Source organism: Crotalus tigris, unplaced genomic scaffold (genome assembly GCF_016545835.1).
Source record: "Crotalus tigris isolate CLP2741 ecotype Arizona unplaced genomic scaffold, ASM1654583v1 scf7180000019965.218198, whole genome shotgun sequence".
Classification (NCBI taxonomy): domain Eukaryota; kingdom Metazoa; phylum Chordata; class Lepidosauria; order Squamata; family Viperidae; genus Crotalus; species Crotalus tigris.
In genome coordinates, this window is record NW_024097795.1 from 131,185 (window position 1) to 154,513 (window position 23,329).

The following is a 23,329-nucleotide window of genomic DNA, read 5'->3' on the forward strand; positions in this document are numbered from 1 at the left end:
TATTGGTGCAGAGATGATTCTCGAAAGCACTGGAACAAAGGGGACCGCAGGGCACCACCTGCTTTGCCTTCTTCACAAAACAAACCATTAGACTCTAGGCCAAGCAAAGGATAGAGAAACCTTGGTCACATCTGTGGCCCTGCAGGTTGCAAGAAAGTGTATTGTGTTTCCCTGGTGGCCTTTTTTTGCACTGCTGACTTCATGGAAATATGGCTGAATGGCTTGAAGTGTAAACAGCAGCTGAATACAGTCCAGAGAACAAAAGAAGTTCCAGGCACACCTGGCAGCCAGGGTCTCCTGTTGCTTAGTTCTGGAAATATTGAATAGAGGCCAAACTAGATGCAAAACAGCCAAGGAAATTGGCACAGTGATTGCAGAATGGAAAGAACCCTGGGAGGAACAGACAGAAAATTTGTTGGTGGAGACTTATCTGTTGAATTCTCTAACAGACCTAGTTTGAAGCAGATAGCTACCTGAGTCATTTGTACAGGAGCCATTTTCCCTTTAGTGACGTAAAGCACCTTCTCATGTCACCTGACCATACAGAGGTGATACAAAGCTATCTAAATTACTGTCAGCTCAGCAATGATGGCTCTATAATTTGAGAAGATGCTATAAGTCAGTGATGGCGAACCTTTTAGAGACCAAGTGCCCCAAAACCACCCTGCCCCCACCCCCATCACTCCTCATCCGCTTCACCTCTGCCCCGCCCTGCCCCCACCCCACCTGCCGGACCACCCACCACCTCCACAGCCCGCTGAAGATCATTCAGGCGGCCCTGCAGCGCCATGGTGGCCACACCATCCATGCCCCGCATCATCTGAGTGCGATGGGGCGCAAGGGCATAATCTTGTCCCTGCTGCCCAGCTGCTTGTCTGCGCTGCTTTGCACCCAGAGGGGATTGCTGAGGAGGGGGCTGCAGGGGGAGGCAAGGCTGGAGCGATGGCGCGCGTGCCCATAGAGAGGGCTCTGAGTGCTGCCTCTGGCACGCGTGCCATAGTTTCGCCACCACTGCTATAAGTCATTAATAGTGATCCTGTTGGAGTCAAAAGCATAGCTGACCATATCAGCTGAGACTAGTCTTCTCTGAACTAGTGATTTATTGAAGTAGATCCAGGAATAGGTTTTTCAATATTTCTGACAATGTAATTGGATGGATTTTTTTTTTCCTGAGGGAAGGAGAAGTTTGACAAAGATTTCTCCCAGGAGTCTCCAATAGCAGTAGCTAATATGGTATCATGGGAATGGTATTATGAAAAGCCAGGGAAGTTTCAGATTGCTATTCAACTATTCAATGAAAAGCATGAGATTTATACACATCCTGAAATTTAAATCAGTGTAAGAACAACAACCATAAGATTTTTTTCTGAAATTCTCTTTTCCTTTGAAATAATTTCTAAAGCACATTTTGCCTCATAAAATTCTGTGAGAATTGGTGGAAAAATGCACAGGACATTTTTTCTGCACTATTGAGATGGGTAATACCAATTCCTTAATCAGAAAAACCTGATGCCTGATAGAACAATCCAGATATCTGGAAGACTTGGCTAGGTAATGAATACAACTTTCCAGATTTAAGGAAGAAAAAGAATGCCACAAAGAATTCTGGGTAGATTGGTGTAAATCCTGAAGGCCAGCTCAGAGATTGGAAATAACTGGGTAGAAGACCAATTTTATACTTGGAATGAATCAGACAAGAACAAGCACTGTAGACAGATGACAATATGGCAGGGCTGTGAATGACAGGCATTGCAATGCAGTTCATTTAAATAATATTAGTTTGGTGAATGTTGCTGCAAACTAAGGCCAAGAAGAAGAAAAGTATTTGGGGAGGCAACACTATCTATAGCTCAAACACCTTTTCTTTCTGCACATACATATTCTGAAGCAAAAGAGATGTGTTGTAAAAACAAAGTTTAGGAAATTAGTGGAAAAGGTCTAGGTAACTGATCTGGTACCTGCTAAGAACATTTTCAGTTGAGTTACTTGTATAGCTTTTAAGACTTGAAAAAAAAATGCTTAAACTAGGGGTCTTCAAACTTGGCCCTTTTATGACTTGAGGGCTTCAAATCCCAGAATTCCTCAGCCAGCATGCCTGGCTGAGGAATTCTGGGAGTTGAAGTCCACAAGTCATAAGAGGGCCAAGTTTGAAGACCCCTGGTTTAAACAGTATGAACATGATTTGGCAGTAGTTTAGGTGTTTGAACCACACTCCTTCCTTTATTTACATCATGATCATGCATTTTATTCCATTTTTCATTTATAAAGAAAGGCTTTCTTTCACTAGTTGAAATGTCAAGTAATCCTTTGGATTCCAAGGTGAGGTTTCTGTTCCTTTTCCTCCACTGCAGGAATATAGTACAGGTTAGTTTACCTCTACTGAGAAACAGCCAGTATACTTGAGCCTCTTGCCAATGTATGTTGAAGTGTCTTGGGATGTGACTATGCATTGGTGCCACATGGAGCACAAACACTGAGTACTTCTCAAGATTGGCAGTAAAACAGTTGTGTGCTATTCTTTAGAAGACAGAACACATGTGGAAGAATCAGATAAGAGTCATGCTTTAAATTGTTTGGTCACTTTTTGGATGAGATAACAGTTATTTTTTATGATATGATTGTGTAAACTTTCCCAACTCAGTGGCTCTAGATCAGTGTTTCTCAACCTTGACAATTTTAAGGCATGTGGACTTTAACTCCCAGAATTCCACAACCAGCCATTCTGGGAGTTGAAGTCCACATGCCTTAAAATTGTCAAGGTTGAGAAACACTGCTCTAGATAAATAGAAACTACAATTTCTAGAATTCTAGATAGCATGCCTAACTTGAGGAATTCTGCTCCTGTGCCAGACTATAAATGCAACGAATCCTCAAATTCCAGACTAGAGAACAGAGAATGCAGGCATGAGTGTGTAATTGCACTCTAATCCTGCTTGTAGGCATTCTGTTCACATTTGTTTAGCTAGCTGAGGTTTTGGTTTTTACTGTCTGAATAGAATTTCTTCATCTTTGCTTGTGAAGTTTATAATCAAATTGATGTTGTTGTTCATCTGGTGTTATCAATGTATAAAATAATTTTTAAATTATTGGAAGAATATTTACTATACAAAATATTTGTTATAAAAATTATTATAAATATTAAATGTTCTTGGCAGAGCTCTATTAGGCTTATCTCTTTATTTTGTACCACTAAGCCAAATATTCCAGTTATTCTAGATATTATTTCCAGCTTTCAGTCTCCTTTAATTAATGTTGACCTCTTTTGTTGGAATTATGACAACAACATGCTACACGTCACAGAACCATTCTGCTTTCTGTGTAGAAATGGTCTACATTTAGTCCCAATTAATTTGAGGCTGGAACATAGATCTAGATCCCTATATAATAGTGATTAAAGTACATTTTTGCCTAGTGTGGAAAAGTACAGTAGGTGAACATCTTTATGATTTGAATTGTACAAGTAATCAATATGTGCTTGAAATCTTCATTTGTAATATTCCTCTCATCTGGGTGTTAACTGAGTTAAGTCAGGGGTCCCCAACCCCTAGTCCCTGGACCAGTACTGGGCTGCGGCATGCCAGCAACTGGTCCACACAAACAAGCAAAGCCCCATCAGTGAGATGCAGGCAGCACACAAAACCACACCCCCTCTGGTCCACGTAAAAACCTTTCTCCACGGAACTTGTGCCTGGTGCCCAAAAGGTTGGGGACCTCTGAATTAAGGCACCTTTTAACAGGAATTGAAAAAGAAAAGCAAACACGCAGAGATCTTCAGAGGGTCCTCTTTGCTTCCTGCTTGTTGAATGGGATACCTATTCTTTACAATATTTTATTTCCCTTTGGAGGCAAAGAAGAGCTGATATGAAGTGCCCCTCAGGCTATTATTTTATCATAAGCCTTATTTAACTCTTTCAAGAAATAGCGGGAGGAAAAATATGGCTATGGAACAAAATTAAAATAACATTTTACTAGTTGTTTATGTGTCTTGCTAAGAATGTTTACGATAGTTAAATCTGATTCTCAAAGTCATCCTGAATCTGTTCACCCATTACAAGAATCTGATTATAGACTACCTCAGCACAATAGCTTTTTCCTGTGACCAGACATGGATATATTCATCCAAGGTTTGTTAATTTTGCTGGGTGAACAAAGGAATCTGACTTATTCCTCTAAGAAAAAGTCAGGGGGAAAAAAATCCATGATTTGTCACTGAGTGGAACCAGCTGGTGGTCAAGGGATGAAATGATTCTTTCACTTTCTGCTAGACATAAATCACCCTTTTAATTATTTCTATGGAGACCCCAAATGAAAAAAAACAAACCATACAAACAAAATCCAAGGCAAATATTTTGTCCGTGCACTTGGGATGGGGGGGGGCAAACTCTAACAAAAGAGATCAAATTAAGGATACATCCTTGTGCTAAACCAGGGGTAGTCAACCAGCTGTGCTGGCTCAGGAATTCTGGGAGTTGAAGTCCACGAGTCATAAAAGAGCCAAGGTTGACTACCCCTCTGCTAAACTCTGGAAAAAGCTGAGTCACTGCACTAAACCAATTAGAGTCTCTTGGGAGGAGCTACAGTCCCCTGGGAAGAGCTGTTGGGGAGTCAAAAGTTAGCTTCTTCTTCTATGACAGGGGTGTCAAACTGCCGGCCCATGGGCCACCCCATTGCCAGCAATGGCAAAACAGCCCCGATACGTTGTGCGACGTTACGTGATGTCGCAAGTTTGACATGTCTGTTCTATAACATGGTAACATGCTCATTAAGAGAGTTTGGAAATGATGCCTTGGTTTGAAGCCATTGCTGACAACCTGCCTTGCTCAGGACTTGTTACTCATAACTTCCAATTCAGGCTAAAAAAAAAGAAGAGATACTGTTAATAGAATTACTTAAGGTTTTTTCATGCGAAGAGAAGAGTTACATGGGTAGCCAGAACATTCTTCATATCCCAGTTTATTAATCTGAGATATAATCATTAAAATGTGGTCAATCTGAAGAGAAGTGTGTCCTTAGCAGAAGTTCTAAAATTAACTTTTAAAAACCCCAGTAATTGCCTTCAGTGTTAGAATTGGTCCACTTTTTCTGTATTACCTAATTTCATTTCCATTTCTCCCTTCACATCATCTAACAGAATAATTTTCCTCGGGATCTTATTCATCTGGAGAGTTACACAGTTCTTCCCCAAACTCATCCCTGGTTCTTTCATCATCATCATCATCATCATCATCATCATCATCATCTTCATCTTCATCATCATTGCATAATACACACTATCATCATCCTGTAATACCAGTTCATACTTTCTGACATAACTGTTAAATCTTTCATTCAAAGCACTGGTGATGCAGTGGTTGGATTGCAGTATTGCAGGCTAACTCTGTCCATAGTCAGGAGTTCAATCTTGACTGGCTCAAGGTTGACTCAACCTTCCATCCTTCTGAGGTCGGTAAAATGAGAAACCAGGTTTTAGGGGCTATATTCTGACATTTGTAAACTGCTCAGAGAGTGCTGTAAAGCACTATGGAGCCGTATATAAGTCTAAGTGCTATTGCTATTAAACTTACATTTCAATTCCTTGCATGTAAGTCCATTCCACAAGATCAGACCACCTTCATTCTGAAGCCTTACATCTTTCACCTTTTTTCTAGTTTCACAAACGTATAAGATACTGTCCCCTTTTCTCTCATTTTTTTCATTCTTCCTTTTATCACTTATTACTCTCATATTCCAAGTCACAATTTTACATATGCTGTCACCATCACCAGATGAACTGTTGACATTGACTTCAGCTGCCCATTAGACCCTCCCTTTCAGGTTTCGACTCCAACAATCTTAGAACACTTGGATAGAAAATGAGGACATTTTTGTCATTTTTGCCAGCCAGGTAGTCATAGGAGCATCCCCAAAACAAGAGGAAATGGGAAATGCTTGTGTTGTATTGTACAATATCTTTATGGCCATCACCCAGTAATTTTCCATTAATGTTTCCACAACTTGCATCCTAGACCAGAAATGCAGAGGACTGTTGCCTGTATTAGTGTGAGAATCACTAGACAATTCAGTAACTGCAGATAGCCAAATACAGTATGCCTTGATGAGCAAGAGTAAAGTTTGCACCAAGAGTATTATCTAAGCATAAGAAATAATGCTACTTATGTGTGTCCTTGCTATACGACCCATTTTTGAGAAGTTCCTAAGTTTTCTGAGAAATAATTTGCAACATTCACACTTGGATGTAATCTGGAAAGTGCTATGACAACTCGGAGGAAATAAAAAACATACAGTATTCTAAGAAAATAGTGTATTATTCATCTGAATTGGATATATTTATTTTAACTTTTTGACTGTTCCTGTTTCAGTTATTTGGCTGACAAATCATTTTGAACAAAATAATTCGGCATTTTATATTTTGCAGTTATTTTTCCTCTTTATTTATTATCTTTGTTTCAGCCAAGTTGTGCTTTGGATGTTATTGCAAATTACAATTATGCCCTTTCCATATCCCAAACCTGTGTTTTATATTTATAGAACTGCAAAATAGTAGTGTATAAAAGTCTAAGTCCAAAAAATCATAAACCAGCTTTCTCAACAGGATGTCAACGCAGATCATATATGGAATATTACACACCTGGCATAGATTCTGTACGTAATCCTCATGCAGGATATAATTTACTTTTAAAATGAAAAATGATTAGACTTCAGATTTAATCAGAGATGTAAAGGACTGCCAGGTAGTCTGCACTAAATTTCCATTCCTCAACCGGGCACAATATGATAGACCTTCAGCCTCTTGCTTGTTTGTTTGTTTGCTGTTTATTTAGTCCTGGCCATTGTGTGCCTTTCTTGTTCACCTATGGTAGCAAGCAGGATTCCAGATCTGCAGCACAAAAGCAAAGAAAAGGGTGGATCTAAGGGGAAATCTCCAGTGACCTGATGATCTATTCCAGTGGTGGCGAACCTATGGCACACATGCCAGAGGCTCACTCAGAGCCCTCTCTGTGGGCACGCGCACCATGCCCTGGGGATGGCAACTGTTCCTCTTCAACCAACCGCCCGCTTATTCACCGAGTTCCCATGTGGCTGGATGCATCCCAACATGGCTGGTTTCTCTCCCCCCCATCCCTCCTGACCTCACATGCTCTCCTTTTCCTGGGAACAACCCACTGCATTGCCTCCTTAGCTGTTGGCCGGCCATCCAGCTCAGAAGCGGCTTCTCTGAACTGCTGTCGGTGGGCTGCGGAGCCCCAGAATGCGCAGGTTGAGGGGCCAGCAGGCTGTGGCTGCTGACGGACACTGTCGGCCCCCATGCGCTCGCTGGCCTCTGTGTGCAGGAGCCAATGGTGTCAGGCAGCAGCTGCCTCGGCCTCTGCCTCGCCCCGTGGCAATGGCACCCCCACCCTCCCTCGCCTTGCCTCACCTCACCCCGCAGGACGAGCCTCCTGACCACCGCCCCACCTGCCAGACACTCCCTGGATCTTCCCTAACCCTGCCCGGCCCCTATAGGTATCCCTCCCCACAAGCAACATTGAGGTGACCATGCCCACCTTGGCCACACCCACCCAGTCTGCCATGACCACAGCCATGACCACCCAGTGGGCCACGCTTACCTGGCACCCGGCGATAAATAAGTGGGTTTTGGGTTGCAGTTTGGGCACTCGGGCTCTAAAAGTTTCGCTATCACTGATCTATTCCCACTACACTGAGGAAATGTTTAGATTGTGATCTGGCAACAGCTTTAATGGGATTTTTTTTTACAGAACCATGCCACCTGATGAACTCAGTTCCTTGGGACACATTGGAATACTTGCATTTGGACTGCTGTCTGATGATGACCATTTCTCTCTGCCAATAGAGTAACCTTGAGTGATCCAGCATATCTCTTCCTCTCTGCATTGGGCCATTTGCTATGCGTTTTTTTTTATAGAATATGGAACTCCCCAGGGGAGAAACAACGCTGCTGAAATACACTCTGTTACATACGATGTACTGTGGGGACAATGTCCTCTGTTGCATTGACAACTTCACAGAATGGTAAAGGGAGGGGTGGCGGTAAGAGAGGAGCATTTGATTTTGCCAAAGGCTGTTGTTTCTCATTCAGTGTCCTTCAACTTTGAATTTGTGGGGGAAAAAAAAAAACTGGTTTGCCAACTCACTGATTTTTGTTTTATAGCACTCTTAAGAATGGGTGTCTTCTACAGAAAATGGGCATGAAAAAACCAAAAAACCCTTCTAAATGATACCTGTGTTCCATTTTTAGGAGAATAAAGAACACAAGCATATGAAATAGCAGCTACCTATACTCACTCCTCGTGTTGGATCAAAACTAGAACATTTCATGGAGTTTTCTCTTGGATATGCCCTCTTTAGGAGGTAGTACAAACAGGAAGCTGCAAAGCAAAACAGAGAACATCCCAATTCAGATTTCTAAAGAAAGCTGTTCGGTTATCAGAGGCCGGTCCCTATTTCTTACCTTATATATATTTCACAGGTTGATTATAAGAGCGAAACAGGTCCTGCAAGCCACCTAATCTCCATTAAAAATATATACATATATAATTTTATTAAAGATTTTAAACACAATAATTAAAGCAGATACAAACTCAGGAAAAAAAAGATGGAGAAAAAGAATAAACAGAACAAAGACACGAAAAGAAAAAATAGGAAACAAGTAGAATAAAGGAAAAAAAGAAATAGGTCAAGAAGTGACTTCCACTGTTCATCACAACAAGTAAAAACAAAATAACTGGTCACCCCCTACCAAGTTACAAATATTTTTTCTTCGCACAACCCATCCCTCTATATGCAAAACCACAAAATTGCCAACTTCTCAGTCCTGATATCAGCAAAAATTTTGTAAAGGGTTACCAGAGCTTTATAAAAACATGTTCTGTTTTAACCTTGATCAAACAAAACAACTTTATATTCATTTCTTTTACTTCTAACCATCTTGATCTTTAATTCATCCGTATGCAGTCTTAATTGTTGCAAAGGCTTCTTCAAGGCTTTTAACAAACTTCTTTTATAAATCCAGTGGAAAATCATTATCCAGATCATTGCATGGGATTTTGTATTTTTCCTTTGATTTTTCAAAGCCTTAACCAACCTCTTTTGTATATCCAGTAAAAAATCCATACCAAGGTTGTTCACTTGGGTCTTTTCTACCTTGTAATCCACACTTTTTACTGTTGTTCATATTTCCAGTTTAAATGTTATATAGTATATTTAATAATATACTTAATTTTTCTTTTGTTCAGAAATAAAGGTTCGCTCTTCAGGTGACCTTTAGACTTGTCATTCCAACAATCCCTAATAGCCTTAAGATATTTAAATAAGCAATTTTCAAAAGTGATTAGAAGCTAGGTTAACAAACCTAGTGTAAGGTCCTAGCTGCAGTTGTGTACTTGATGATTCATCCCTTTGTGTCCCAGCACTCAGACTCATTGTCCTGCCATCTCTTGCAAGTACAGGTCATCCTCAACTTACGACCACAATTGAGCCCAACTTTCTGTTGCTATGTGAGACATTTGTTAACTGAGTTTTCCCCATCTTATGACCTTTCTTGCCACAGTTGTTAAGTGACTCATTGCTGCTGTTAAATTAGTAAGAGGGTTGTTAAGTGAAACTGGCTTTCCTATTGACTTTGCTTGTCAGAAGATCACAAAAGGGGATCCCATCACCCAGGATGCTGCAACCGTCATAAATATGAGTCAGTTGTCAATCATCTGAATTTTGATCGTGTGACCGTAGGAGTGCTGCAATGGTCATAAGTTTGAAAAATGGTCATAAGTCACTTTTTCAGTGCCGTTGTAACTTTGAACAGTCAATAAATTAATTGTAAGTCGAGGACTACTGTAGCATCTATCTGGAGCAAATGTTGGTGATCTCCTTATCCAAAGAGGTTCCAAAGTACCAGGCTACCCATGTGGCTTCAATATGTACTTATGCCCTAAATTATCTCTAATTGCTCTTTTTTCAGTTCAGGTAGAGTCAGTGGTGGGATTCAACCAGTTTGCATCAGTTCAGCAGAACTGGTAGCTAATTTTTTTGTTGCCTAGGCCCAGAATGGACGTCTGGAAGCAGCATCCACACAGAGAACCGGTTGTTCACATATTTGAATCCCACCACTGGGTAGACTGTGTTACCCATAGCCCATTTTTATTTTATGAAAAAGTCACTGTAATTTTGCAACCTATTCTCTACAGGAGTTCATAGCACTAGATATGCATTTCCATTTTTTTGTTTTAAGCTGGAACAATACAACTTCGCCCCCTAAGTTCCTGTTAAACCCAGAGCACAGAATGAAAAATAAGCTGTTTTATGTAAGAGGAATCATTGCTATATAAATATTGCTATATAATATTGCTATTTTATGTGTGAGGAGCGCCCCCTGTTGTTCATTAATAATTAAACCAGATAATGACTTACCGGCAATAAATTACGTAGGTGGGGTGGGTGGGTTGTTTTTCTTTTGGTTATGAATCATTAGATATTGCTGAAATACTGGGAACTTTGTGAAACCAAGTTTGAGTTGTGATATCTCATGAGCAAAATGCCAAGCTAGTCATTTACAGTAACACCAAGCTATGTATTTCTTGCTAGAATATTATATCTACTTGTTACACTGATGAAGTGCAGCAACAGAATGTGTGTGTTGTTTATACTGCAGAAAAATATAAAATAGAACATAGAATAATAGGGTCAGAAGAGATCTTGGGGGTCCTCTAGTCTTGTTATCAATAGACAATTGATAATCAATCATCAATAGATGAATAAATAATCAATACCGGTATTTCAATAATAACCATTAGATGATTGAGGGGATTAATATGAATAATCTGTCATGGGTTTATTTTCATCCTTTAATAGAAGATAACTAAAAATTGTGCCTCCAGAGACCTGACAAATTGTGATGGAACTTCAGTGGCCCAAGAAGACAGTTTATGACCAATAGGCAGTTGATTAGTAGAGATTACTCATAACTTTTCCACCTTAAGGCTAAAGGAAGAAGGCAAATGAGACTAGCATGAAGGAGGAAGCTAGCTGATATTGGGTTAAGGCAGGGGTAGGCAACCTTGGCTCTTCAACACCAGAATTCCTGAGCCAGGAAAGGGAATTCCTAAGGGAAAAGAGGACAGAATGATGACTGTGCTATCTGCAAATAAAATAAAATAAAATAAAAATCCCATAGTGCTACGGGTACCCTTATTAATCTGATAGGGACAACAAGAACTATTGCTATTAACTCCATATTGTGCTCAGCAATTAGGGTCAGATTTTTTTTTATTGTAACTCACCTTGCCTAAATTCAAAATTTTCTGAAATGTTCTCCCCTAATGTCCCAAGCAATGTCATGCTGCAAATGACATCGATGAGCGTGTATTTAAAATCTTTTGTCATTTTGTTGCATAAACATCTTGATTTATGTTTATGCAACAAATAAAACAAAATACAAAGAGAGGAAGAAGAATGACATGTTTGAGTATGGGAAGTCACAGTGGCTGAAAAAAGCAACATGACTTTTAAAAGGTTGGGAACAAAACTCTTTCAATTAGGAATGGCGTCAGTCAGATCTGACCTTCATTTTAAACCTATTTTTGCCATGTCCTAACAGGTTATCTTCACTTGTAACTTATGCTATGTAGTTTGTCATAGATTTATTTTAAAACGGTGCTTCAAAACTTTTTGTTCTCTGTAAATTTATACACTGACATGCATATTAGTGCTCCCAAACTTTATTTCTTTTATTCCATTTGTTCCTTTCTCTTAGCCCTTATTTTTCCTATAGTTTTTCCTTATTACTGATCCTAAAAAATTAAAAAGGAAGGAAATGCAGTATGATGGATCATGATTAATCAGGATACTCCTTGTGAAACTACTGTGAAGCTGACAGTTTTCTCAAGAATAATTGGAAGAATAATTTCTGCTGTCATGCTTACATTATGGGATCCCCCCCCCCACATACAGATGAGGTTGATCTCTCAAGACCTGTTCATACCAGCAGGCCTAGGGAACCCCAGGGGACAAGTAACCCTCCATTATTATTCACATCTTTCTGTCTATTATTTCCTGTTTAGTTCTGCTTTTATATTTTTTTAATGCTTCTTATTAATTTATAACGATAGTAGGTGACAATTGTTTTATATTTATTCTTTTGTTGAATTGTTGTTCGCTGCCCAGAGTCACTTTCTATGAGATGGGTAGTCATGTAAATTTGATTAATAATTAAATAAATAAATGAACTTTTACAAAACTCAACGCCAGCATGTTATTCATAACAGTGATGCCTGGAGGCTACTTCCTCTGTTATCATTTCGGTTCATAGCATACATCCATCTCCAGGCTGAATCCAAGCAAGATGGAAGTCTTGTATGTACACTGAGACTCTCCATCAACACCAGTGTTAGGTATAGACAGGCAAGCACTACCTCCAAAGGAACAGATTCACAATCCGGGCTCCTTCTGCTCGAGAAGTAAGTGGAAGCTGTGGCTTGAATGATCTTTGTCCAGTTCTGGCTGGTACTCCAATAGCTACCTCGCTTGGGGCAAGAGGACCTGGCTACAATAACTCTCACCTCAATACCACTGGATTAGACTAGTGTAACCCACTGTACATGGAGCTAGCACAGTAGTTCTCAACCTATGGGTCGCGACCCCATTTGGGGTCGATCGACCATTTCACAGGGGTCACCAAGCAAGGCTGTCCGCCATTTTTTTCCCCTTTTCCGGCGGGTGCCTTACCTCCCTTGGGCTGGGCCAGCTGGTGGCCCAGCCGGTGGTTGGCCTGCTCCATCTCTGCCGCTTGCCAGCTACGCCTCGGCCGGCGCAGGGGGCGGCACCACGCATGCACGGCGCTCCCAGGCAGGAAAAGTCCTCGACTTATGACCGGTTGGGTAGTCCTCAACTTACGACCGGTTTAGTCCTCGACTTACAACTGGTTTAGTCCTCGACTTACGACCGGTTGGGGGTCGCGGCATTAAAAAGATTGAGAACCACTGGGCTAGCATTTGGTTTCTGGATATGATTTAAAGTGTTGGGTTTGATCTATAATGTTATCTGGGAGGCAGAGAAACAGCCACCATAAAGGCACTTGAACTTGCATTCCCAATCCTGTTTTTGAGCTACTGTCCCCATTATATGACTGATTATATGACTGAGGACAATGTCAACCCTGTTATTGTTGTTTTCTTCATCATTCACAAGGGTTTTGATAAGATCCATTACCAAAGACGCCTAAAGCAAGCGTTTGTGATAAAAGTGGGGAGTGCCTTTTTCTTAATCCATCATCAGTTACAGGATAAAAAAAGAGTAGTTGGAAGTAAATAGAGGAAACCAAAAATGTTTCAGGGGAGTAACTCACCAGTGGGGAAAAAATGGTTTTTATTTATAACTGAGACAAATCAAATAAGAAAGCACTGTCAGTTGATAGCATTGTATAACCAATGAAGGAGAATATTTGTAGCTCAGGGTTGAAATGAGCAGTCCTTGGTGTTCTCTGAGCTTGCTTGTTTTCTTGCAGATGTTTCAATACCCTAACTAGGTAACAACATCAGTGCTAGTAAGGAGTGCTGTTTGCTGTCAGTCTATATTCTAGTGTCTTGCCTGTCTGTGTGGGTGGTCTTTACTAATGGCTCTTCGGCAGTTTCTTGATTGGAGTATTGCTTGATTGTTGGGCTGAAGTTGACCTTGGAGTTAATCTCTGCTGTTCTGAGTGCTGATTACTGGTGGAGAGGATCCCTTAGAAAGCCCTCACCCACCAGCACACTCCTTACTAGCATTGATGATGTTACCTAGTTAGGGTAATGAAATGTCTGCAAGAAAACAACCAAGCTCAGAGAGTACCAAGGAGCGTTGTAAAAATTTATACAAGGAGTGACATCGGGTTAGTTTTACTTCCGCTTACATGCTTCTAGCTTTACATGCTCGAACCGAGAACCTTTCCTAAGCTGAACACCTCGCGAGTCAACGATGATTTGCACGTGTGGAAAAGGCAGCCTGGGCAACACGAGTTGCTCGCCGGATTTCCACCGACCTCGTTCACGTTCGTTTCTGCCGGGATGGAAAGTTGAACCGGCCGCACTTCTTGCGAAACTGCGCCACGGCAGATGGCGCTGGAGCACCGCGGTAGGGAAGGGGGCGAGGCTGCGTCCTGGCGCCACGGGAGGGTGACGCAGGCCCGGGGTAGGGGGCGGAGCGCTTAGAGTGGCGTTTACAGCAGTAGCCGCCGCCGGCGCCGCCACTTGGTTGGAGGGGTCTCCGACTGAGTTTGCCGGCTAGTTTCTTCTTCGCCGGCCCTCCTCCGTCCCCCTCCAGCGCCATGTACCGGGCCTTGTACGGCTTCCGGTCGGCGGAGCCTAACTCTCTGGCCTTCGCCGTTGGCGAGACTTTCCTGCTGCTGGAGCGGAGCAACCAGCACTGGTGGTTGGTGACCCGGGCGGGCTCCGGAGAGACGGGCTACGTGCCGGCCTCTTACCTGCAGCGCCTACAGGTCAGGCAGGGGCAAAGGACGGGCGAGGGCAGCAGCGGGGTCGGCGGCCTTTGGCGTTGGCCGGGGACAGGCTTGGAGGTTTCTGCTGCTTTTTCTGGAGGTGCAACGCACGCGCCTCTCGGAAGTGCGGGGTTACGTCCGCAGGTCTGAGGCCAATTTTCGGTGCCGGTGAGGCGCCGTGCTGGGACTTGCCAGGCTAGCGGGGTTTGCTTCAGCCACCGGCTTTTTTTTTTTTTTTAATAATAAAAATCCTGTTCCAAGAGGACGGTTCTATGTATGGAAAACGGAACTAAGCCTGGTCATCAGTAATCATTGCACATTTCCATATCCATGTAAGGTACAGCCAGGCAGTGGCAGAGGTACTGCATTGGTGTGGTTGACACAGATGATAATCGGTGGGAAGATCTTGTGGAACTTTTCCATAGGTGTGAGAAATACAATGATTGTAGGCACTTGCTATCTCACAGGTGCATCTTCCAAAAGTCAGACAGCTATCATAGAAAATGTTTAACCCCCATATGAAGCCGCACAATGTGTGCACTGTTTGGAGGTGTTTCAACAGGAACAGGCCTTTTTCAGGGGAGATAAATTACTTGTGTTTACACTCTAGGCTCAAGTAACAAGGAGGCACAAAGGTGATTTTGAGAGAGGGAGAAAGACTGCTTTATATTCCATTTCCTTGGGAAGTAAATTCCCCACTATTCTCTGCTACTGGTACTCTGTTACAAATTTTCTGAAGTTATCTTGTTCTTGGGATACACTTTTCCCATATGTGTTTTCCTGGAACAATGAGCTTCTTTTTGGGTTAAGCAAATGTTTTAAAGCAGAGGTCCCCAACCTTTTGGGCACCAGAGACCGGTTCCGTGGAGAGAGGTTTTTCCGTGGACTGGAGAGTGTGTGGTTTTGTGTGCTGCCTGCATCTTGTGGATGCGGCTTTACTTGTTTGTGCTGACCGGTTGCTGGCATGCTGAGGCCTGGTACTGGTCCACGAACCAGGGGCTAGGGGCCTGTTTTAAAGTGTAGAGGATGTTGCACAACTTTATTTTGATTACTGCATTAGTATCCAAAAGAAATAGAGCAGTGGTTCTTAACCTGTGGGTCGGGACCCCATTTGGGGTCGAACGACCATTTCATGGGGGTCGCCAAACAACGCAGTCCGCCATTTTTTTCCCCTTTTCCTTAGCTGGGCTACTCCCTTTTATTCTATTGGCTTTTGAAAGCCAATAGAATAGACTCTCTTGAATAGAGTCTAATTCTATTGGCTTTCAAAAGACAATAGGAATTGTCCAGGCTGTCTCTGCCCTGCTGAGCCTGCCAAAAGTCCCATTCTGCAAATGGTGCTGCACCAGTTGAGTAGTCCTCGACTTACGACCGGTTGAGTAGTCCTCGACTTACGACCGGTTGGGGGGGGGTCACGGTATTAAAAAGGTTGAGAACCACTGAAATAGAGGGAGATGGGAACATCTCTAATCCTTTCTACAAACTGTAATGAGAGGTGAAACTTGTTGAAATTTTGATGCTGGCGCTGGGCGTATAAGGAAGAAAAAGAGAATGCAATGGAAAACAGATTGATTTTGATTATGTGCCGTCAAGTTATTTTCAACTCCTAGTGACCATATAAATAGATTTTCTCCACAATGATCTATTCCTAACCTGGTGTTTCAGGTCTCCCAGTTGTGCACCCATTGCTACCATGAGTCCATCCACCTTCTTGCTCATCTTTCTTCTTTTTCTATCTGCCTTTCTCAGCATTAGCGAGTTAGGTCTTTGCATGTGTCCAAAATAGGATAATTCAAGCCTGATTATTTGTGCCTGTCTCAGGTGAGAACCCTGTATTCATTTGTTCAATGATCAATTTATTTGGGGTTGGTTTTTTTGCTGTCCATAGCATTCTCCAACACCGTGGTTGAAATGTGTCAATACTCTTCCTATTCTGTGTCTTTAAAGTCTAATTTTAAAGTCCAGTAAAATGTCACAGGGAATAAATACCATGGTTTGCATGATTCTGATTTTGGTAGATATAGGCACATATGGCATTTGATTATCTCTTCCAAGGCCTTCATGGCTGCTGTTCCATGAACTACTCTGTAGTGCAGAAGTCCCCAACCTTTTGGGCACCAGGGACCGGTTCTTGGAGAAAGGTTTGTCCGCAGACTGGAGAGTGTGTGGTTTTGTGTGCTGCTGCATCCCACAGATGGGGCTTTGCTTGTTTGTGCAGACCGGTTGCTGGCATGTCGCAGACTGGTACTGGACCAGAGGTTGGGGACCCCTTCTGTAGTATATTTCTTGACTGCTTGTTCCTTTACTGTTGATGATCGATCCTAAAAAGCTACCCACTACTTTGATATCTTCATTGTCAGTTCTAAGGCTGTTTATTCTGCCTGTTGTCATTACTTTGTTTATATTTAATTCAGTCCCATATTTTCACTGTGTTCTTTGACTTTTAGAATATTGAATAAAGAAGGGGAGAGCATGTAATGGTGTCAGTCTGGAGCCTGGAGTCTCGAGCCATTTTTTTTGGGGGGGGGGGGCATGTTCTTGCCACACTGGTTTCCTGGCCTGTACATAAGTTTCTCATGAGGACGATGAGAACTTTTGGGATTCTCATTTTTCTGAGCACTTTCCGCAGCTTGAAGTGATTTTCTGTAATCAATGAAACACACACTGGTTTCTTTTTGGTATTCTTTGGCTTTCTCAGTTATCCAGCATATATCAGCAGTGCTCCTCTGCCTTTTCTAAAGCCAGCTGGTACATCTGGCATCTCTTGATCTTTGTTTTTGAGGCCACGGAGTCCGTTCTTAGTGGAGAACGAGTTGCGGACGCCATTTTGGGGGCCGCCGAACCAGGCGACGAGCCGTGAATGGCCCTAATTCGATCTTTTCAGCGATCTGCCCCTCAGGGACTTACCTTACAAAGCCCCTTTTAGGACTTAACTCCCAAGTTCACTGCACTCCTCTGGGCAGAGTTATCCAGATTACTCCCGGACGGCCGCCATCTTAAATGCCACGTGGGAGCTTCTTTAGGCCCAACAAGGCCTACTCACAGTAGTGGGCATGACCTAGGCCGCATCTGGGGGGTGTCTCTCCTTTATCACACATTAACTCTGCAATACAATACAAATTGTGTAGCCACCAATTGAGCCTGATCCTTCCTTGCCAGGACCTTTTTCCTTCAGGCCCTCTGCGCCTTTATTGGGGCTTTTCCTTTTTGCTGGTGCACATTGACTGGCCACCTAAGGCCTCCGGGTGGAGCCCAGAGCGGGTCCCCAACCGTGCCTTCGGTATCTGACTCAATTGCCGTGACCAAAGCCCAGATAGAATTTTTTTCTGGTCAGGTGGTCAGGGGAGCAGTCTTGTTACTTGTTCCAATTTTGCTTCCGCCAACTGCTTGCCTGCCAGAGCTTTGTCTCAGTTCCCCTGAGGCTGTTCAACCAGGATGGAGGACACAACGATGCTTCAACCCATGAGCACAGCCTCCCCATCCTCTAGTTATGGCCGGCACAAACCTTCTGAACAGGAGGCGGCAGGCAAGCCCAAATCTAAGGCTAAGACCACACTCAAGAAGCCTTCCAAATTGGCGGAAAAGCAAGCCAGCCGTAAGCACCAGGCTCTGGAGAAGGAGTTCTCCAGAGCGCAGAGGCAGGCTGGATCAGAGACGGATCAAATGGCGGTCCCTGAATTTGACCTTCCCTTAGGCCCTTCAACTTCAGCTTAAGGCGTGTGGTCCCTCACAGGGACGCCTGTCACGCTCAGCTCTGCTTCCACATTGGTGCACCACACAATAGCTCCAGGTTCAGCCCTAGAGGCCACCTTCATTCCTACGGCTGCAGGACTCAGGGGACCGGACATTGGAGACATTTTCTCCAACGGCCGCCTTGAGGCCTTGCTATCCAAGGTCGTGGACCGAGCTCTAGCAGAACGTTCCTTCCATCCACCTGGTTGGGGGCTTCCACATCAGCCATGCCACCTTATGTTCCTCCAACGGGGCACCCTATTCTTCAGAAGCCCATGTCTCCTGCACACTCCTCCATGAGCGGTTACTCTTCCCCGCAAGGTGAGGAGCAGCCGGATCTTAATTTGTCAGAGGAGGAAGAACTTCCCCCTGAGCCCTCCCCTTCAGGAGGCCTGTTCAATCCAGCCCTGTTTCTTACCCTACTTCGCAAGGCCACATCAACGGCAAGCATAGGGTCCGATCAGTTCCCTCAGCCGCAGGCTACATCGGATTCCAGCCTAAATCCGATATTTTTTGAAACGGTGACAGCCCAACATCATGTTCCGTGCCCCTCTATTTTTCTTAAAGGGATCAAGAAACAATGGGCCTCCCCTTCCTCCTTCCCTTCCGTAAGCGGGACTGACAAGATATTTAGCACCTCCACAGACCTCACTGATGCATTGGAGGTCCCCAAGGTAGACGAAGCCTGGTCCCCTCTGGTATCCCAGACTGCAGTCGCTGGGGACATGTCGGAGGCGCTCAAAGTGGACGACAGAAAATGGGACTAAACTTTCCGGAAGACCCATCAATCAGCAGCATGGGCAAGTCCTTTTTTGTCCGGACTACCCTTTTATGGCTTCGTCAGCTTCAGGCCAGGGTCCCTGCTGAGGACATTCAGACCCACAAGGACCTAAGCAAAATGGTGGCGGCTACTAAGTACGCTGCAAATGCAACGCTTCAGTCAGCCAACTTTGCTTCTAGGTCTCTAGCATCCAACATCACAGCCAGAAGGATGCTATGGCTGAAACACTGGCAGGCTGACGCCAAAGCCAAATGGCGTCTAGCGACTGCTCCCTATCTGGGCAACAATTTATTTGGAGAGGCCCTGGCTCCGTACCTTGTGGAAAACAAGGACAAGCAGAAGGTCATGGCTCACTTGAACAAACGGTCCGACAAACATCCCGCTCCCTATTTTCATAGGCAGTCCTTTCGGCCGGCAGCAGGGCCAACAGTTACTTAGCCCTCCTGCTCATACACTCCCAGACAGGACAGACCGTATGACCTCCTTATGACAGACCAGGCTTTCGGTCCAGGAGCAGAACCAGTCTAAGCGGCCATTCCGAGGGGCAGGACGCCCCTGCAGGAAGTCCAAATGACTCTTACACGGCACTTCCCATCGGGGGAAGGCTGGCCCACTTCTTCCATCAGTGGGAACTCACTTCCTGGGTCTTACAAACCATCTAGTTCGGTCTGTCCCTGGAGTTTCTAGCCAAGCCCCCAGACCGATTCATTGCCTGTCCCGCTTCCCGGGATCCATTCAAACGGACTCATGCAGGAGGCCATTCAACATCTTCTAGAGATTCAGGCCATAGAACCAGTACTGCCAGACCACAGGGGAGGGGAGTTCTACTTCATCCTCTTTGTGGTTCCCAAGGCCTCAGGGGGATGGAGAGCGATTCTGGACCTCAAGGGTCTAAACTATTACACCACTTACAAAAAGTTCAAGATGCAATCACTCCAGTCCATCCTGGGGGGCATCAGACAGGGAGACTTCCTGGCATCAATAGACCTCACGGAAGCGTACCTCCACATCCCTATCCATCCAGCTCACTGGCGATTCCTCAGGTTCTGTTACAAGGGCAGTCATTTCCAGTACAAGGCCCTTCCTTTTGGCCTTTCCTCGGCCCCCAGGGTGTTCACCAAGATCCTGGCTGTAATAGCCGCCCACTTGAGGAAGGTACCAATACGCATCCAGTGTTACCTGGACGACATCCTGATTCAAGCGTGCTCCTTCCAGGCAGCATAGGCGGACCTGGAACACACCATTCAGGTCCTCCAGCAACATGGCTTCTCGGTCAATTTTCAAAAAAGCCAGGCGGTTCCCTCATCCAGGCTTCTGCACCTGGGGACTGTGATAGACACCACAAGCTGCATGGTCTATCTCTCCCAGGAGCGATTGGTCAGCATCAAGGATCTGGCTCGTCGGGTGTACAGGGACCGTACCGTTCCACTGGTCTTACTCTCCCAACTGTTGGGAAAGATGGTCTCCTGCATAGTCATAGTTCCCTGGGCCAGGCTCCACTTGCGGGACCTCCAGTGGTTCCTCCAATGTCAGGCCAGGGTCCCGGTTCACATCCTCAGGTCTCTGCACTGGTGGTTTTCACAACGGTGACCAAGGGATCACCCTTCAAGTAACCGGACCGCATCACCATTATGACAGACACCAGTCTATTTGGTTGGGGAGCCCATCTACAGTCTCAGTTTGCGCAGGGCCATTGGTCCCGCGCAGACTTGAGACACAACATCAATTGGCTGGAGCTCAGGGCCATCCACTTAGCTCTTCGCCAGTTCAGGCACTGGATCAGGGGACATCACGTTCTGATCCTTACGGACAACGTGGCATCCAAGGCACATGTCAATCGTCAGGGGGGCACCAGGTCCAGGTCCCTTACATCCAAGGCATGGATCCTGGGTTCCTGGGCAGAATCCAACCTGGCCTCTCTGAAGGCTGAACACATATCGAGGGTTGAGAACTAGCAGGCAGACTTTTTGAGTCGCTCTATGGTGGACCCCTCGGAGTGGGGGTTGCATCCGGATCTGTTTTCTGAGATCTCCCACAGGTTTGGCCATCTGATCCTTGACCTGTTTGCATCGTCAACCAATGCCCAACTCCCCAGGTACTACTCCCGCTATTTTCTTCCAGGGGCAGAGGGGACGGACGCCTTGCAGATCCCGTGGCCACAAGGTCTCCTCTATGACTTCCCTCCCCTCCCACTAATACCGGCGACCATCCGCAAGCTACTCCAGGAGCAGACAGAAGTGATCCTTGTGGCTCCGTACTGGCCACAGAGGCCGTGGTTTGCAGACTTGGTGACTCTTTTCTGGTCTCCTCCGTGGAAGATTCCTCCACATCGCGTGTCATTACACCAGGGAACCCTCCAACACCCAGACCCTCAATGGTTACAGTTGACCGTCTGGCGCTTGAGCGCAGCATCATGACACAAGAATTATTTCACTCCCCCCCCCGCGCGCAATTACCATGATTCAGGCCTCTCGTCGCCCAGCGACCAATCGCATTTATGATTCTACTTGGAAATTTTTTTGCCATTGGTATAGAAGGTGACAACTGGATGTCTACAAATTGACCATCCCTCAGATCGTAGATTAACTTCTGGATGGTCTGGACAGAGCCCTGGCTCCTGCGACTATTCGCAGACAGGTGGCGGCTCTGTCAACATTACTCACTTGTGCGGATTCAGTTCCCTTGGCTCACCATCCTAGGATTCGCGTCTTCATCAAGGGTGCATGCAACACCAGGCCTCCAGTGGTACACAGGTACCCCTCTTGGGAATTGCCTCGCGTCCTTCACACTCTAACAAAACCACCCTTTGAGCCCATAGCTACTATTCCGTTGTGGAACCTGTCTCTTAAGATTGCGTTCTTAATCGCCATCACGTCAGCCAGACACATCTCTGAGCTGGCTGCTCTCTCAGTCAGGAATGACCTTTGTATTTTTCACAGCGATTGGGTGGTCCTTCATCTGGACCCCACCTTTGTGCCCAAGGTCAACTCGCTCTTCCATAGGGCACAGGAAGTCATTTTGCCAAATTTTTGCCCCAATCCTTCCCATGACTTGGAGTGGCAGTGGCACACACTGGACATCCGCAGAACACTGCGGCATTACATGAAGTGCACGGAGCCTTTTCGTAGGTCTGAGGCCCTATTTATCTCCTTCCATCCAACTTCTCTGGGATAGAAGGTTTCCACTGGCACTATTGGCAGGTGGATCAGGGCCTGTATCGTGGAGGCCTACCAGTCCTCTTCCCTGCCAGCTCCAAGTCATCTTACTGCCCATTCCACTCGCAGTGCTGCAACCTCTGCAGCATGGGCCACTCAGGCGTCCATCGAGGAGATTTGCAGGGCTACGACATGGTCCTTGCCCTCCCCGTTTGTACGCCATTACAGGATTGACCGCTTCGCTTTGGCGGATGCCTCTTTTGGTTGGAAGGTCCTTCAGCAGGTGGTCTCCGGGGATACTATTCCGGCCTTATCTGTTTCCCACCCATCGGGACAGTGAGGCTTTGGTATGTCCCATTGGTGGATTCTCCATCTCCTGTACTGGAGAAGGGGCGTTGTCTTACCTGAACGCCTTTTCTCAGTACGGAGTTGGAGAATCCACACCGCCCTTTAGGTCAGTTAGGCCAAATTTAGGGTTTGAGAGCCAACACCTTGTCCACCTTCAGCCACTTTCACCCTCGTTAAGACTGAATCTCCTGGCAAGAGGGGGCGTGTCAAGTTTGGCTACTTGGTCTCAAGAGCAGGCAGACAGAGAAAACCCATTGGTGGATTCTCCATCTCCGTACTGAGAAAAGGTGTTCAGGTAAGACAACACCCCTTCTAACCACTGCACCACCCTAGTTCATAAAGCAAGACTGAAAAGACTGTTTTGAGTTTGCCTTCCCTATTTGGAGTTCCCTGGTGGATTCCAACTAGGATTCCTAAAACAACATGCAACTCCATGTTAGAGGGGAATTCTGGGTACTGTTGATCCAAACACTTTTGGAGACCATTGGATTGGAAAGACTGGCTTCAGTTATGAGTAACGTAACTCTGAGTCACTTGATGTTAAAGTGATGACATCCATATAGCATCAGCAAGCTAACCAGATATTTTAGATAGCTTGTGTGCTGTTCCTTAAAATATCATATTCGGTAAATATAAATGCATCATATTCAATAATTTAATATTAGCCAGGGGCAAAATACTGGAAGGTAATTGAAATTGCTGTGCTCCTCTACAGTACTTTGCATCTAATATTAGTGATAGTGTCATGGGAGATAGAGTTTCCACCACAGGATAACATTAAATGTGCAACTGAACAGTGCAGGACAGCTTCCAAGTAAAAGCCACATT